Here is a 15,127-nt window from a genome sequence, read left to right as displayed (position 1 = left end):
CATGACCTGAGCCGAAGGCAGTTGCTTAACCAACTGAGCCACCCAGGCGCCCCTGTCTAATGCATTTCTAAACAGCTGGATAATGAGCCTTCAGTCAGAAAATCTGAACTTCCCAGGACCTCACTCAGTTCATCTTGGCACCCAGCTGCACATCTCTATTTTGAATCCTGCGGCTTCAGCCCTGGCTCCTGGATTTGTCCCCATTGATAGTGCATGATTGTCAGGGTGCTCAGCCTTTAAGCTGGTTGATTCTTCTCCCATTCCTTCATCCCTCACACATTCTGTGGGTCTCTCAAATGTCACAGACAGTAACATCGCTCCTCTTTCCAGATCAGATGCATAAACCAACAGTATACGTGGAGAGAGGGCATAGCAGAGTCACATCATCCAAGAGCTTGACTTTAATCTTATTACTAAGCCTCATGCTTACCGAGGGCTTTCTGTGTGCCAGGCATGCAGTCACCTCGTGCCTGTTAACTGCTTTAGTCTCGGCATCCCTTTTGGGTAGGAACTGATGATATTCGCCCCATTTTATACACATGGAAACTAAAGTACAAGGACATTACATAGCTTCCCGGTGTCCCATATCCTGAAAGAAGCAGAGCTGGGAGAGTATCTAGAAGGATGGAGGTGATCTTCCTGCCCTGTTCTTCAGAATTCAGTACTGTGTTTGAAAGTGGGGATGAGAGTGGGGTACTACTTAAAGGGGGACCCACCTGCAGAGGAAGGACGGCGGTGACGGGCACAGGACAGACATTGTGGGCACTCCGTAAATGTATGTGAACGGATGAATTTCAGTACCGAATTGGGACGGTTAGGCCACAAAAGTTTCGTCATGTTGAAAGGCCATATCATGAACAAGAGACGAGCTTGTTCTGGGATACAGAGGGGGTGGAGATCAGTAAACGGAGGACACCCGGGTTCGACATAAAGAAAAATGGTCTAATTAGAAGAGGTGAGTTCTCTGACCCTGGAGATCTGAAACAGGAGGTAGATGCGGCCCTGTGTTCCTTCCCATACCTTCCTGCCCAGGCGAGCCTGTCCTGTTGTCTGCAGCGCCTGTCCCCGCCCTGGGCCCTCTCACACAGACCACTGTCGGGGCCTCCCTCTCCCTGGCCTGCTCCAGGAGCCTCAGACCACTGTCGTCTGATCTGGAACCACCTCACTCTGAGTGGCAAAGGCAGGTTCTGAATGAATGATTTCACAAAGTAGGGCTGTTTTCAAGGAAACCTTCCCAAGTGAAAAGATGGTGGGTAAAGAGAAGAAATGTTTCTGAGTTATGCCGTCTCACACATGCACTACCCTAAAGATGAACCCCTTTCCTTTCCGATATTTTAATTTTCTTTCTGAATTCCCATTCTTCATGGAGATAATGCTGTTAAAATATCTGCTTCCCTATAAATGGGGCGGGGGGGGGAGATTTTTAGTACTGTGGACTAAAGTCCTGCGTTTGCTAGGATTCTTGCCTCCTCTGCCAGCATACTCTTCTCCCTTTTCTTATAACACACAAATTAGATGTGGATTGCATAATTATTTATTAGAGAACCAACAACATCTCAGCGTATGGCCGCACAACGACAAGAGCGATTGCTGCTTCTGGCTCACTGCGTGCTGCCTCCCTCATCGCTGTGTTCCTCACATTGGCAGGATGATTTTAGATAATAGAAGACCATCTATAATCTTGTAGAAATCTGTATCCCTTGGTGCAGTCTGTAACATAGCTCAAACGTTTCTTCCCTCCTCATTTCTTGTGTATCATGTTGGTGAACCTTTACAGGCTAATTCAGGGTTTTCCTGAAACTCTTTATTCCCCCGCAACTAACCCTTTAGCGCTTGGCAAGTTGATATGTGTGGGATTGCCCTACAGGAAAAAAGAAGTAATAAAGTACTTTGGATAAATCACCCTGCTGCCTTTGCTTCTGAGCACAAACTGAGCTCCTTTGTGCCTTTTGCTATCTCCCCAGACTGTGTTCCACCAAGAATGCATTCCGTGCAGGGCTGATGGCGTCTTCATCTCTGCGTTACAGAAGAAAGTCACCTGAGACCATTTAGAGGCATTTGACATAGTATAGGAAGGCAGGACATGATTGCTTTTGTATGGGGAGGAGGAATCATCTCAAAACCCCAGTGGAAGGAGGAACAGCTAGAGAGCAGAAGAAACTCTTGACCTCAGAGACCCTGTGGGGCCGGACAGCTCCTAGAGTGAGAAGCTTGATGATGGTGAGCCCGGAGTTAAAGCAGGAAACAGGCTGCACTTCTGATTTGGGGGTCTGTGCTGAACTTGATAGAAAATTGAGTTAAGCAGCCACTGTTCTTCCGAGAACAATTCTGCACCTCTTTTATCAGAGTAGCTTCTTTTTTTAAAAGATGTTCTTTTTAGGGGCACCTGGGTGGCTCAGTCAGTTAAGCGTCTGCCTTCAGCTCAGGTCATGATCTTGGGTCCTGGGATTGAGTCCTGCATGGGGCTCCCTGCTCAGTGGGGAGTCTGCTTCTCCCTCTCTCTCTACACCTCCCCCCACTCCCCATCCCCCCACCCCCACTCATGTTCTCTGTCGCTCTCTCTCTCTCAAATAAATAAGTAAAATATTTTTTAAAATAAAAGATTTTGTTTTTAAATTATCTCCACACCCATCGTGGGGCTCTAACTCACAACCCCGAGATCAAGAGTCACACGCTCCACAGATGGAGCCAGCCAGGTGCCCCCAGAGTAGCCTCTAATTCAAGAGTAGACAACTTTTTTTAAGTAGGCAACTTTTGATTATGGAACTGGAGGCAGCTGGTGATTAATTCTGAATAATAACTTTTTAAAACAAGGAATAAGAGGGGCCCCTGGCTGGCTCAGTTGGTGGAGTGTGCAACTCTTGATCTCAAGGGTCATGAGTTTGAGCCCCACGTTGGGTGTAGAGATTACTTAAAAAAAAATCTTTTAAAAAAATGTCTTAATAAAAAATAGAACAGGAAATAAGATACAGTGGCCTAATTGCTCAAAGGAAGTTCATCCGGTGAGAATAAATATGTTTAAACTTAAGTTCATGGTTTCCTTACAGCCCTTTGGGATGATCACAGTCCCCTAGAAGTCATCTTCTCTGTAACTTTTCCTTTTGTAGCAGGACTTTTGAGAGATCTTTCCAGTTGACCAGTATCTCCATTCCTGCAAGGACATAGCAAAATAGTTTAAGAAAGAAAAACGAATCTCTTTTTACGGTTTATTAGCTTTCAAATCCCTGTTCCATGCATTACCTCAAGCACATCTCACCCAGTGCCTTAGGGTGTGTGGGCTCTACTCTGCGTTTCAAACGCAGAAGCACAAGCTTGGAGAAGGTGAGGGACTTGCCCCATAACAAATGGGCAATTGAAAACATAAGGATAGTTAAAAGAAGAAAGCTTTGAGGTCATGCAGAATTAAGTTTAAATCTTGACTGGGCCTCCTACGATGGATATAGATTTGAGCAAGTTAACTCATCTCTCTGAGCCTCAGCTTCTTTATCTAGAAAATTGTGTCTGATATCGACATCAGCACCTGTGAGTTGCTGTGAAGACCAAATGAAAAGCCTCAGAGTAAAATGTAGGAACACAGGAAGCTGGCAATCAAGGTCAGCTGTCCCTCTCTCTTCACATTCACTTCTGGTGGAGAGAGGGCTTCCTGAATTGACCTTCAAGAATTGTCTTGTAACGCAGGTGACTGTGTTGGGCTCTAGGATTGGTTTCCTGTTCACGTGGGTTGAAACCAGGAATTAGAAGCCAAGTTTCCTATTGCACCAAGAATGAAAGGCGCCAAATCAAAGGAAGATGTTCAGCATTCTTTCTGCATTAGAACTGGGAGCCATTAGGGATAGAATAAAAAGTCAGTCACTTTTGCAGAGGCCTGGGGGCCCCGAAAGTCAGCTTGCAAATCCGACTCGGAATCTTGCGTGTTAAATCAGGAGTTAAGGTTGAAAATCATCTTGGTACCCTTCCTCTAGCCTTGCAAACATTTCGAGGTGTAACCTTGACAGCGAGAGAGGATAGTGTTTGTTTTTATTAGAAGGTCTTTCCTGTGCTTTGTGTGAAGCCACTCTCTTGATCGCAGCGGGGACTAGATGGAGGGAGATCAAAACAGACCTGCTGGGAGGGAAGACTCAGCCCAGGGCAGCCAGCGTCCCTGATTTCTGAGCTACTGCACTCTCACCGCCCGCACGCGTGTTTAGGAGGGTTTGCTCTCCTGCCGGTCTGTTTAAGGCAGGAGGGTCGGGGGGGGGGGTGGTATTTAGGTTGGTTACTGAGGAACTGTTTTCTATTTCTTAACGATTCAAACTTAAACATACGTCAGTTGTTAGGGTTGCTTTGTGAGCTCTCTTCTAATTGGCCTGCAGGCACTTGCAGCTAGAACCTCAAATTTGAAATAAATATATAAAGATCAGTGTAAGTACTTCTATATATGTATATATAGTTTTTAAAATTGCAGTACAGATACACACAATGTGAAATTTCCCATTTTAACCATTTTTAAACGTACAGTTCTGGGGCATTAAGTCCATGCACATTGTATATATAGTTATAATTAATAGGATTTTAACACTTAAAATGGTATTTATGCACATCTCTATATGTCTTTTATATTTCCCAGTAATTGAAAAGAAAAGAAAAGAAGAGAAAAGAAACCCCACTCTAAGGAGAAGGGATGTGCTTTGTTTTTGTTGCCCTGGTCCTTGTACCATTATCTCCCCCCGCAGGCCCTTTGACCTCGTCTGGCTCCTTCCTCCCTTTTTCAGACTTGCCCTTGGCCTGCCTGCTCCCAGTGTCCTTTGAGCTCTCCCCCCTTGCTGTGCAACAGATTGTTTGGAGTATTCTATTAGAAAGCAGCCTCTTCTATTTTCCAGACAGTTCGGTATCTCATTCAGAAATCCTACACTCTCTCATGTTCTGCTTTCTCTTATGATCCCGCTCTGGTCTTTCAACCCGGACTTCTTCAAGCCCGTCAGCAGCCTCTTGGCCCTGGCCTCCTTTCCACAATTCAGCTGCAAATTCCCACATTGCCTTCCCTTAACCAAACCACACCCTTCTGTAGACACACCTCAAATCTCCATCAGACTAAGATTCTGTTTCAGCCCTGGCTTCTGTGTTTTCTGTCAAGTCTCATTTGGCCCGCCGTATATCGCTTCCTCGCCAGCCTACTGGCTGCCTCACCCTTCTGTCTTTGGTCGGTTTCATCAGATCAGAGCCTATTGTTAGAACCCGCCCAGCTTCCTCAGTGCGGTCTACTCTGCCCCACGTAATTTTGGCAGGGCACGTCCCAGCTTTGTTTCCTTGGTGCTAGAAATAGCACCTGACAGGAAAGAAAGAGTGGTCTGTATGTTTCACTTGGGCATTCCACAAGGCTTCCTGTAATTTCATTTAAATGCTCTCTTCTAACATGAAAAATGGAATGTCACTAAGATAGACGTTTCCAGAAATGCATTCTTGGATCTAAAATCATGGGCCAGTCAAGAAAGGCTGAGGTATGTACAGTGGACTATCAGTGTCCCCCCTCATGGTAGCCAGCCACCTTCTACCACCACTCCATCCATTCCCCAGACATTCTGACTTAAATTTAGGTGACAGGAGACCATTGTGTAGGGACAGTATCCATATCCACTTGAGGAACGTTACTTAATATTATCACAGATACTATCCTTAAAGGTACCACATACGACATACCACTTCAAAAGAAAAACCTTCAACTTTAGGGTTTTAGGGAAAAAACATTCAAAACAGCATAGGTTTTCAGTCACGCCAGTATCGGAGAGTTTGGGGACTTGTTTTAGGAATAATTTTTTATCGAAAAATGATCTCTCTTTCATGAAAGGAGAGTTGACCCTTGAACAACACAGGTTTGAACCTTGCAGGTCCACTCATGCGGATCTTTTCCAGTAAATACAATACAGTCCTGTAAATATATTTTCTCTTTCTTATGATTTTCTTGATAACATTTTCTTTTCTCTAGCTTACTTCATGGTAAGGATACAGTCTGTAAGACATGTAACATACAAAATATGTGTTAATCAACTATTTATGTTATGGGCAAGGCTTCCAATCAGCAGTAAGCGATTAGTCATTAAGTTGGGGGTGGGGGGGAGTCAAAAGTTATTCATGGATTTTTGACTATGGGTGAGGGTGGTCAGTGCCCCAACTCTCACATTGTTCAAAGGTCACCTGTAGTTTACTGTGCTCTTCAGTGAGACTGTTACACCCAGAGTTTTTTCTTTGGAAGCACATCTCCAGGAGATCCATAAGGGAAATTATGACTCCTGCTGAACAGCCAAGAAAAAGAGACACTTGTAAAAACAAGGGCTCCTTGCACTTGAAAATAGAACCCAAACCACACCTTGCATTCATTTGTACTAGTCTTAGAACACATTGAGGTTTATAAGCAAGGTTTGTGGAAAGAGAATCAAAACATATGCCATAAAAATACATTATGTGTTAGTTAGCAAAGCCACATGCTCAGTCCACAATCATCTTTTCCTCATTTGGATGGGAAGAGATCATTAAAATCCCCTAAAGGGGGGGAAATCGGAGGGGGAGACGAACCATGAGAGACTATGGACTCCAAGTAACAAACTGAGGGTTCTAGAGGGGAGGGGGCGGGGGGATGGGTTAGCCTGGTGATGGGTATTAAAGAGGGCACGTTCTACATGGAGCACTGGGTGTTATGCGCAAACAATGAATCTTGGAACACTACATCAAAAACTAATGATGTAATGTATGGTGATTAACATAGTAATAAAAAAAGAAAAAGGAAAAAGACTATCCCGAAATTAATAATACACTATATGTTAAGTAACTTGAATTTAAATAAACCCAAAAAATTTTAATTAAAAAAAATCACCTATTCCTAATGTTGCTTCCTTGACATTGCTGTTATGTTCTATTTGAGAATATAAAAGATCACCCATGTGAATTCCTTATGCTCCTCACTTGACGTAGACAAATAGAGATTCTTTGGCAATGAGCATTTTTTCTGTTCCCAGACCCCAGCTATATCCACCACACATCCCGGTTGCCTTAGGAGAACGAGATTCCTCTGGGAGTCTTCTGGGTTAACCTGTTGCTCAGAGCCAACAAGCCAGCAGGGATAGCTGCTCAGTGAGCTGGCTCATGGAAGTCAGCACGTCCACCTTTAGTAGCTCAGATGTGCTGGTTTTCAGCCAGGGACAGACTTCTTCAAAGATACAAGGGTCCATTGTTCTCAGTAAGAGCACTGCCCCCGTGACACTGAGGTATGTTGCAATGAACCCCTAATACCTTCTGTGTGCTCAGGATAAATTAACATCGATGGTTTCACGTTATACTTTCATTTGAAGTACCAGAAAGGCTATTTATACCAAACTGCACTTGTAGATCATTTAAAATTCATGCCTCATTTAAAATACAAAATAGGAATTGACATAATTACTATGGGTCCAGAGATTTCTGTTCAGCTAACAAGTTTATTAATTGATCCTTCTCTTTAAACATTTTATGGGCATTGGAATACATTTTGCTGGTATCACAGCATAGGATCGCTTAACTTAATTTTTAAGTTTTTATTTAAATTTCAGTTAGTTAACAGACAGTGTAAGTTTAGTTTCAGATGTATTCAGTGATTCAATACTTCCATCCAACACCTGGTGCTCATCGCAACAAATGCACTCCTTAATCCCCAGGATCGCTTAACTTATATGAATTTCAGTCTATGGGCTTGGTAAAACAATAGAACTTTCAGTGTGGCTGCAGAATGTGTTCCAGTACGTCAACAGTCGTGGGCTTAAGAAATTCCGGGTTATTGATAGTAGAGTATTGCCTAGTGTTTTCATGGGTCTTCTAAGAGACCCTCAGGGCTGCTGACTTTAGAACTTGACCTCCCAGTAAAATGAGATACAACTATGTTGTAATACCTTCACATTTCATTTTCTTTGATTCTAGAAGCTTTTTAACTCTTCTTTTAAATTTTGTTCTATTTTAGTTTTGTCCTGTTTCACTTTCTTTTTGTGCATTTTCTTCTCATGAAAAAATATTTTAAAAATTTAAGTAATTGCTTTTCTGGAATTTGTAGACCAATTTTATTTCACTACAAAACAGGTCTTAAATAATTTAATAGGCGGGCCTGGGTGGCTTGGTCGGTTAAGCGTCTGCCTTCGACTCTGGTCATGATCCCAGGGTCTTGGGATCGAGTCCCACATCAGGCTCCTTGCTGAGCAGGGAGCCTGCTTCTCCCTCTCCCTCTGCTGCTCCCCCTGATCATTCTCTCTCTCTCTCAAATAAATAAAAATTTTAAAAAGAGAGAGAGAACATTCCCACCATCACAGAAAGTTGCCATTGGACACCTCTGTTCTAGAGTGTTTCCATTTCTTAAATATGCATTTAAGAGGTCTGGGAGGGAATAAATGTAGAATATATTCACTTATGATCTTGGTGAAGATGAAGATTTAACATGACATTAGTTCAAAAATGATCAAAGATACTAGCATTGACACCAGACTCTGTGAAGGGGCTTATTAATATGTTAAGCAATTGTGCATAATACACATAGAACAGTCCTATTTCCAGAAGACACTTTGTGTTGCCATTCATACCTTGACATGTGCCTTTCCCTTTGTGTAGAATCACCTTTCCTTTCATTGCTTAATTAAAACCTTCCCTGTCCTTCAAGCATGACTCGACTTCCTTTATACATGTCACTCGCTTTTGCTGATTCCTGTGCCTTCCCCTCTGCCCTGAAATCTTACATCTTCTTCCGTCTTTAGTAGTAATGCTTATGCAGAGCCTTTATCACACACTCTAATGTCACGTTTGTGTGATGTGTCACCGTCCCCACCCCATCAGAAGTGCTTTGTTCAAGAGGTGCCCCAAGTCCTTTGCCTATCATGACATCTTGAAAATACTTGCCCTCGGTGGTAATTTATTCATTCAGCAGAAGTTTGTGGAACGCCTACTGCGTGCAAGCCACTCTCCTAGACCTTAGGGATAGGAGGGTAAACGATGTGGTGCACAAAGAAATTAGTAAATATTTACAGAGTCAGGGAAAGCCAGGAGTGATTAATGCATAAACATTCGTAATTTATCTTACCATTTTATTTGTTTTCTAAAAATTGTCGTTTAGAACAAAGCAGTATAAATGAATATCAAGTTAAGATCAAGATCATTGGAATGAGCTTGGCTCTTTTTTTTTTCCTTTAACGGTTGCACTTCTCCCCAAAGTGAGCAGAGGTACAACAGGAAGTCCCTTGCCTATGGACATAATATAAATAGGTTGTATGCAATGGGAACTACCTTATCAGGACAGTTTTTTGTTTTCATATTAAACCCAAAAGATATATGAACCGAGATCATCTTTTTATTTTATTTATTCACTTGTACACGTGAGTGAAAAAGAAGAATTGTAGTAGGGTCCTGGAAGGATTCTGGCCTTGGGGTACATAGCTCCATCCGCTGATAACTCGATTTATTCAGCATGGGGCTGCAGGACACACGCCAGGCGGGGGAGGGGTGGGGGGAGGGGTTGCATTCTCTTCGGCTCACGTTGGACAGCATTGCACGTGTGAGAGCTCTCAGGGGAGCATCCTTACCTTCTCCAGGCATAGCAAGACTGGAGGCAGGGCATCAAAAATGTGGACTGGCCGGGGGCAGGTATCAGTACTTGTTGGGAAGCATGGAGGTCTGGCATCTGAGGGTAAGGAGGGGAAACAAAGCACCCAACTAGGACTCATGCGGCTGGCCCTTTCCTGCTTTTCCACACATTGTGTTTGGATCATCTGTCATGTTTGGGTGGTAGCAATTTTCCTATAGGAATTTAAAAAACCGTAATTACACAACTCACAAAGTCGGTCTGGCACCTGCTTGAAATTCGCAAAATACTTTCAAGTAAACATTAGAAAGGAAGGCGGTTTAGTCGTAGACCAACAATATGTATCTTTGAATGCCCAAAAGAATTGAAAGCTGGGGGGCGCCTGGGTGGCTCAGTCGTTAAGCGTCTGCCTTCGGCTCAGGTCATGATCCCAGGGTCCTGGGATCGAGCCCCGCATCGGGCTCCCTGCTCCGCGGGGAGACTGCTTCTCCCTCTCCCACTCCCCCTGGGAGTGTTCCCTCTCTCGCTGTGTCTCTCTGTCAAATAAATAAAATCTTAAAAAAAAAAAAAAAGAATTGAAAGCTGGGTGTCAAGGAGGTATTTGTCCAGCTGTGCTCATCACAGCATCATTCCCAACCGTGAAAAGGTAGAAACAACACAAGTGCCCAATGGTGGATGAATGGATAAGAAAAAATGTGGTGGATGCATATAATGGAATAGGAAGGAAATTCAGACACGGGCTACAACATGAATGAACCTTGAGGTTCATGCTAATTGAAATAACCCAAATGCAAAAGGACAAGCGTCGTCTGATTCCACTTGTATGAGGTTGCTGGTGTAACCAAATTCAGAGACGGAAGGTGCAAGAGCAGTTGCCAGGAGCTGAGGGCAGGGAGTTAGTGTTTAATGGAGCCACAGTTTTAGTTTTGCAAAATGAAAATAGTTCTGGAGATTGGTTTTACAACATGAATGTACTTAATATGGAACTATGTACTTCAAAATGGTTAAGATGGGGGCGCCTGGGTGGGTCAGTGAGTTAAGTGTCTTCCTTAGGCTCCAGTCATGATTTCAGGCGTCGGGCTCCCTGCTTAGTAGCCATGTGGGGCTGGCAGCTACTAGACTGGGAAGCATGTATATAGAACATTCCCACCATCACAGAAAGTTGCCATTGGACACCTCTGTTCTAGAGTGTTTCCATTTCTGCTTCTCCCTCTGCCCCTCACCCTGCTCATGCTATCTCTCAAATAAATAAATAAAATCCTTCTTAAAAAATAAAAAACAAAATGGTTAAGATAGTTAACTTTCTATTATGTATATTTTACTCTAACTGAAAATTAAATATACATATATTTCTTGAAATGAAATATATTCCTGTTTAAAAACCTGTAATGCATCAGCTAAATACCTACTCACTAATTCTTCACTAATCATCCTTCTACTATTACCCTGTTCACATGTGAGCTCTTTAATTATTATCTTAATAGAAATTGCTGACCTTTTAGGGCACCTGGGTGGCTCAGTCGGTTAAGCATCTGCCTTTGGCTCAGGTCATGATCCCGGGGTCCTGGGATCAAGCCCCTCGTTGGGCTCCCTGCCCAGCAGGGAGTCTGCTTCTCCCTCTCCCTCTGCCTGCCGCTCTACCAGCTTGTGCGTGCGCTCTCTCTCTCAAATAAATATTCTTTAAAAAATTGGCTGACCTTTTAATTTCAAATCATAACCTAGAGCTCAGTAAATAGTGCACTGTGTTCACTAAATATGTTATAAGTAGTACTATCTGTTTTGTTGTCATTTTGGTTTACTTCCAGAGCAAACGTAATTCTCTTTGTCAACCCTGTGGCCCTTGCTCCATAATGATAGCACTTAGGGTTTGTGCGGAGTGACGTGCACAGCTCCCCTTCTCCACATTGCTTCAATGGTGGCAGCAGAGCAGTACACAGTTCCTACCTGCCCATCGGAGGGACGCGGAAACCTATTCAGAGAGGTGACATGATTTAACCAGGCATAAAAAGGGGCCGTGTTCTTTCTTAGGCCCCTCGCCCCAGAGCTGCCACCCAGCTGTGCTGTTGTGCCCATGGGGACACTGCCTGTGGCCCAGGACCCGCTCTTACACTACTTGGGAAACACAGTACCCTGAGATCGGACTCCCCCCGACCAAGCATGGTCATTGTGTTTGCTCTGTGTGATGCTAGAAATATTTTCCAGCATCCTCTTAACTTCTGTTTCTTAAAAAGGTTTGCTACTTGCAAAGCATTTATTGACCAGCAGAGGAGATCATATTACCTTAAGTGCAGCGTCGAAAGCAAGCACTTCAGTGCCCATCAATATATTATGCTAATGAGTGAGATCGGAGGTTCAGTAAAAAGTCCCTTCTCGTTGCTGTCTTCAGCACATCAGTACCTGAACTTTCTTGTAATTGTTATAAACGCTGGACCACATGGAAGCCTTGTGTGGTCAACAGGTGATATTCATTCTCCAGGAGGCTGTATTACATCCCACCTCCAGCTGGTCCTTGACCTCCAGGAGTTTATGGACTGGGCGTTCTTCTCACCTGATATGAATCTGGTGTCGTTCACAGTAGAAATCACTCTAAGGCTATCTCTGTAGTCCATCCTCAACTTTGCACTCACGCAGTAACTCTTTCTACAACATTCCTGGCACCATCACTGGCTTATACTGATCTCTCCTGGAGTGGACAGGTCACTGTTTAGGGAGGCGTCTCTGGTTATTACAGCTTTTCCTTAAACACTGGGCTGAGAATGACTTCGCTCCCATTTCTGCCCATGCTCCACATTCTGCCTTCCTGGAAAATAATGATCATTTCTTTCTGGAGTTGTTCCTACTAGAGGTGCAGATTATTTGCTGATTTCTTCTGTGACGTGGTTTACAAAAGGCCCCTTTGCCATCTGGTAGACTTCAGTGTCATAGTTTGATCCTGGGACCATTACCATCTGATGTCCATCAGTGCACCCTAAAATAGCCTGAGCTTCGCCAGCAGCCCCTCACTGCCAGGCCCTGTTGAACCCCTGGTCCTGTGTAGCACCCATATACGTTAAGAGCATTCCAGGGCCATCTGGACAGAAGAGAAGAGAAGGCCTACATGTGCTTTGGGAGGCTCAGTAAAGGCTTCCTGGAGAAGCTGACCTTGGAGATGGACCTTACAGAGCTCAGGGAGTCTTAGCCCAGACTGAGCTTGCAGGATTACAAAGAGGCTTTATGTGTAAGGGCCCAGAAGCAAGAAGACATGGGGAAAAATTAAGAGATGCAGGCCTATCCTAGTTATGCTTCAGAGCACATATTGTACAAATCCTTAAATGTCACAACCGGATTGTGTTCTTCAGTAGGCCACGACAAGCTGAAGATTTTTTAGTTTTTCTTAGTTAGGTACCTTCTAGGGAGGTTAGACTGTGGTAGAGTGGACGGTGTATTGAAAGGGAAGGGACCAGTTAGGAAGCTTCATGATGGGCTAGACCATGAGCATCACAACCAAGGCAGGAGTACTTAGAAGGATCATTGCCCCCACATCCTTACCTCTACTTGATATTCTCATGCTTTTTGTTCTTGCTAATCTAATGAGTGTGAATTGGATTTTCATCATTTTAGTTTGCCTTTCTTTGATTATTAATGAGATTGGGCATTTTTTCATATGGTTATTAGTGACTCCTTCTGCCCAGAATTAAATATTTGTCTTTTTCTTCATTTGTAGGAGTTTTTTTTAATTCATTCCAGTAGCTAATCTTTTGACTTTTAAATATTTGCATGTATCTATCTTCTCCCAGACTGTTCCTTATTCTATACCCTTATTTATGGAGTCTTTTTTTTTATACAAGAAATTTAAAATTTGGATGTCAAATCTATAAATCATTTCTTTTAGGGTGTCTCCTGTTCTTGTTTAAGAAATCCTTCCCTACCTCGTGACCATAAAGAGAGTTCCCAATGTTTTGTTCCCATTACTTAGAGTTTTAATTTCAAAAGTTTTGTCTTTGTTCTATATTGGATTTATTTGGGTACCCTCAGTCTTGAGGTAGGAATCTTAATTTGATTTCTCTCCAGCCAAAAGTCAGTTGGATTGTCAGCCCTTTCCCTGTTTTATGTCATTTCTACTATATACTATCCCACACCTGCTGTGGTATCCTTCTGGGTTCTTTCTTACCTTCCATGGATTGATTTGTCTAGTCTTGTGCCAATACCGTATGGAATTAATTACCATAGTTTTGTAGTGTGAGTGATACCTGGAAAGACCAGTCCCCTATCTTCCTTCTTTAGGTTTTATTTATCTCTGAAGTTATCTTACCTAAGTGCTCTCTTACTCTTTGTTGTGAATTTAAGAATGGGTTGGCCAAGCATCCCAAAGTGCTCTTGGGATTTTTATTGGAATCGCATTGAGCTAATAGGTTAAGTTTAAGAGAACTGACATCTTTATAGTATTAAGTCTTCTCACCAATGAACAAAGTATTCCTCTCCATTGATTCAGACCATCCTTTATGTCCTTCAATGAAAGGTTATAAGGACTTGCACCTTCATTTATTATTTGTTGAAACGTCCAATATTTCAGTTCCAGACTACAGAATAACTCTATAGTAATAAATGCAAGAATAATGAAAAACACGTTTTAAAGCAGTTTGGGGTTTTATCAGATTGAGGGGATAGAGCTAGCTTTTATTTTCTCCTGTTGGATAACTCTCCTTTCTGTGAATATCAACAGTAATTAATACAAATGTACCATTTGCCATTGCTGAGCAAAGTTTTGGAGCAGGCCATGAAAGACTTCTGCCCCTCGGTTGACATTCATTCCCCCAGTGGGCATTTGGCCCAATAGCTATTCACCAAACAGTAAATCCACCAACTGGATGACGCCTGTGCATGTTCTCTGCACAGTAAAATTATGAATGATTTTGTCAAATGATTGGCGTAAATAAGGGTCCCTTTATCTATAGCATATTCCTTTCCCAATGAATCATTGTTGTTTCTCCAGATCACTTTCAGTATTTTACCAGCCATCGGCATCCAGGCTTCCCGTCCAGCATTATGGAAGGTTGTTTCTCTCCACCCCACACACTCATTTGCCCATACCTAGCCTTCTTGGATTCTTTCCCAGCCTCCGTGATTTCTCATAATTTGCTAAAGTGACACTAGGTTTCAACCTCTGATTTCCCAATTAAGTGATCACATCAACATTTAAAATCTCAGCCCATTCTGGGGTGCCTGGGTGGCTCAGTTGGTTAAGTGTCAGACTCTTGATTTCAGCTCAGGTCATGATCTCAGGGTCATGAGATTAAGCCCCGCATTGTGCTCCAGAGTCTGCTTGAGAGTCTCTCTCCTCCCTCTCCTGCTGCCCCTCCCCAACCCTGCTCGTGCTCTTGCAATAAATAAATAAAATCTTTAAAAATATGTATCAGCCCATTCCTACTCACAAAAAATGTACTTGTTTTTAGTATTGCTATGTTCTCTGTCATATAACCTGAGTTCAGAGGCACTTAAACACCAGCATTAAGTATTTGTTCAGCAGACTCCTGTTCTGACTTCTAAGACCATGGTATAAGGTACATTTTTTTAAAACAATGC

The 15,127-nt window shown here is 43.0% G+C and overlaps 1 protein-coding gene across 2 annotated transcripts in view; it reads left to right on the top strand.

Annotated features, from left to right (window-relative positions):
• The window catches only part of MTHFD1L (methylenetetrahydrofolate dehydrogenase (NADP+ dependent) 1 like), a 185,680-nt gene that overhangs the window by 117,950 nt on the left and 52,603 nt on the right, over nt 1-15,127 (top strand). The gene's annotated exons all lie outside the window — the stretch shown is intronic.

This window comes from Eumetopias jubatus, unplaced genomic scaffold (assembly GCF_037043125.1).
Source record: "Eumetopias jubatus isolate StellerSeaLion01/CBP00866 unplaced genomic scaffold, mEumJub1_p1.0 scaffold_6, whole genome shotgun sequence".
Taxonomy (NCBI): Eukaryota; Metazoa; Chordata; class Mammalia; order Carnivora; family Otariidae; genus Eumetopias; species Eumetopias jubatus.
The sequence above is the reverse complement of the archived record's forward strand: the minus strand, read 5'-3'. Positions and strand labels throughout refer to the sequence as shown.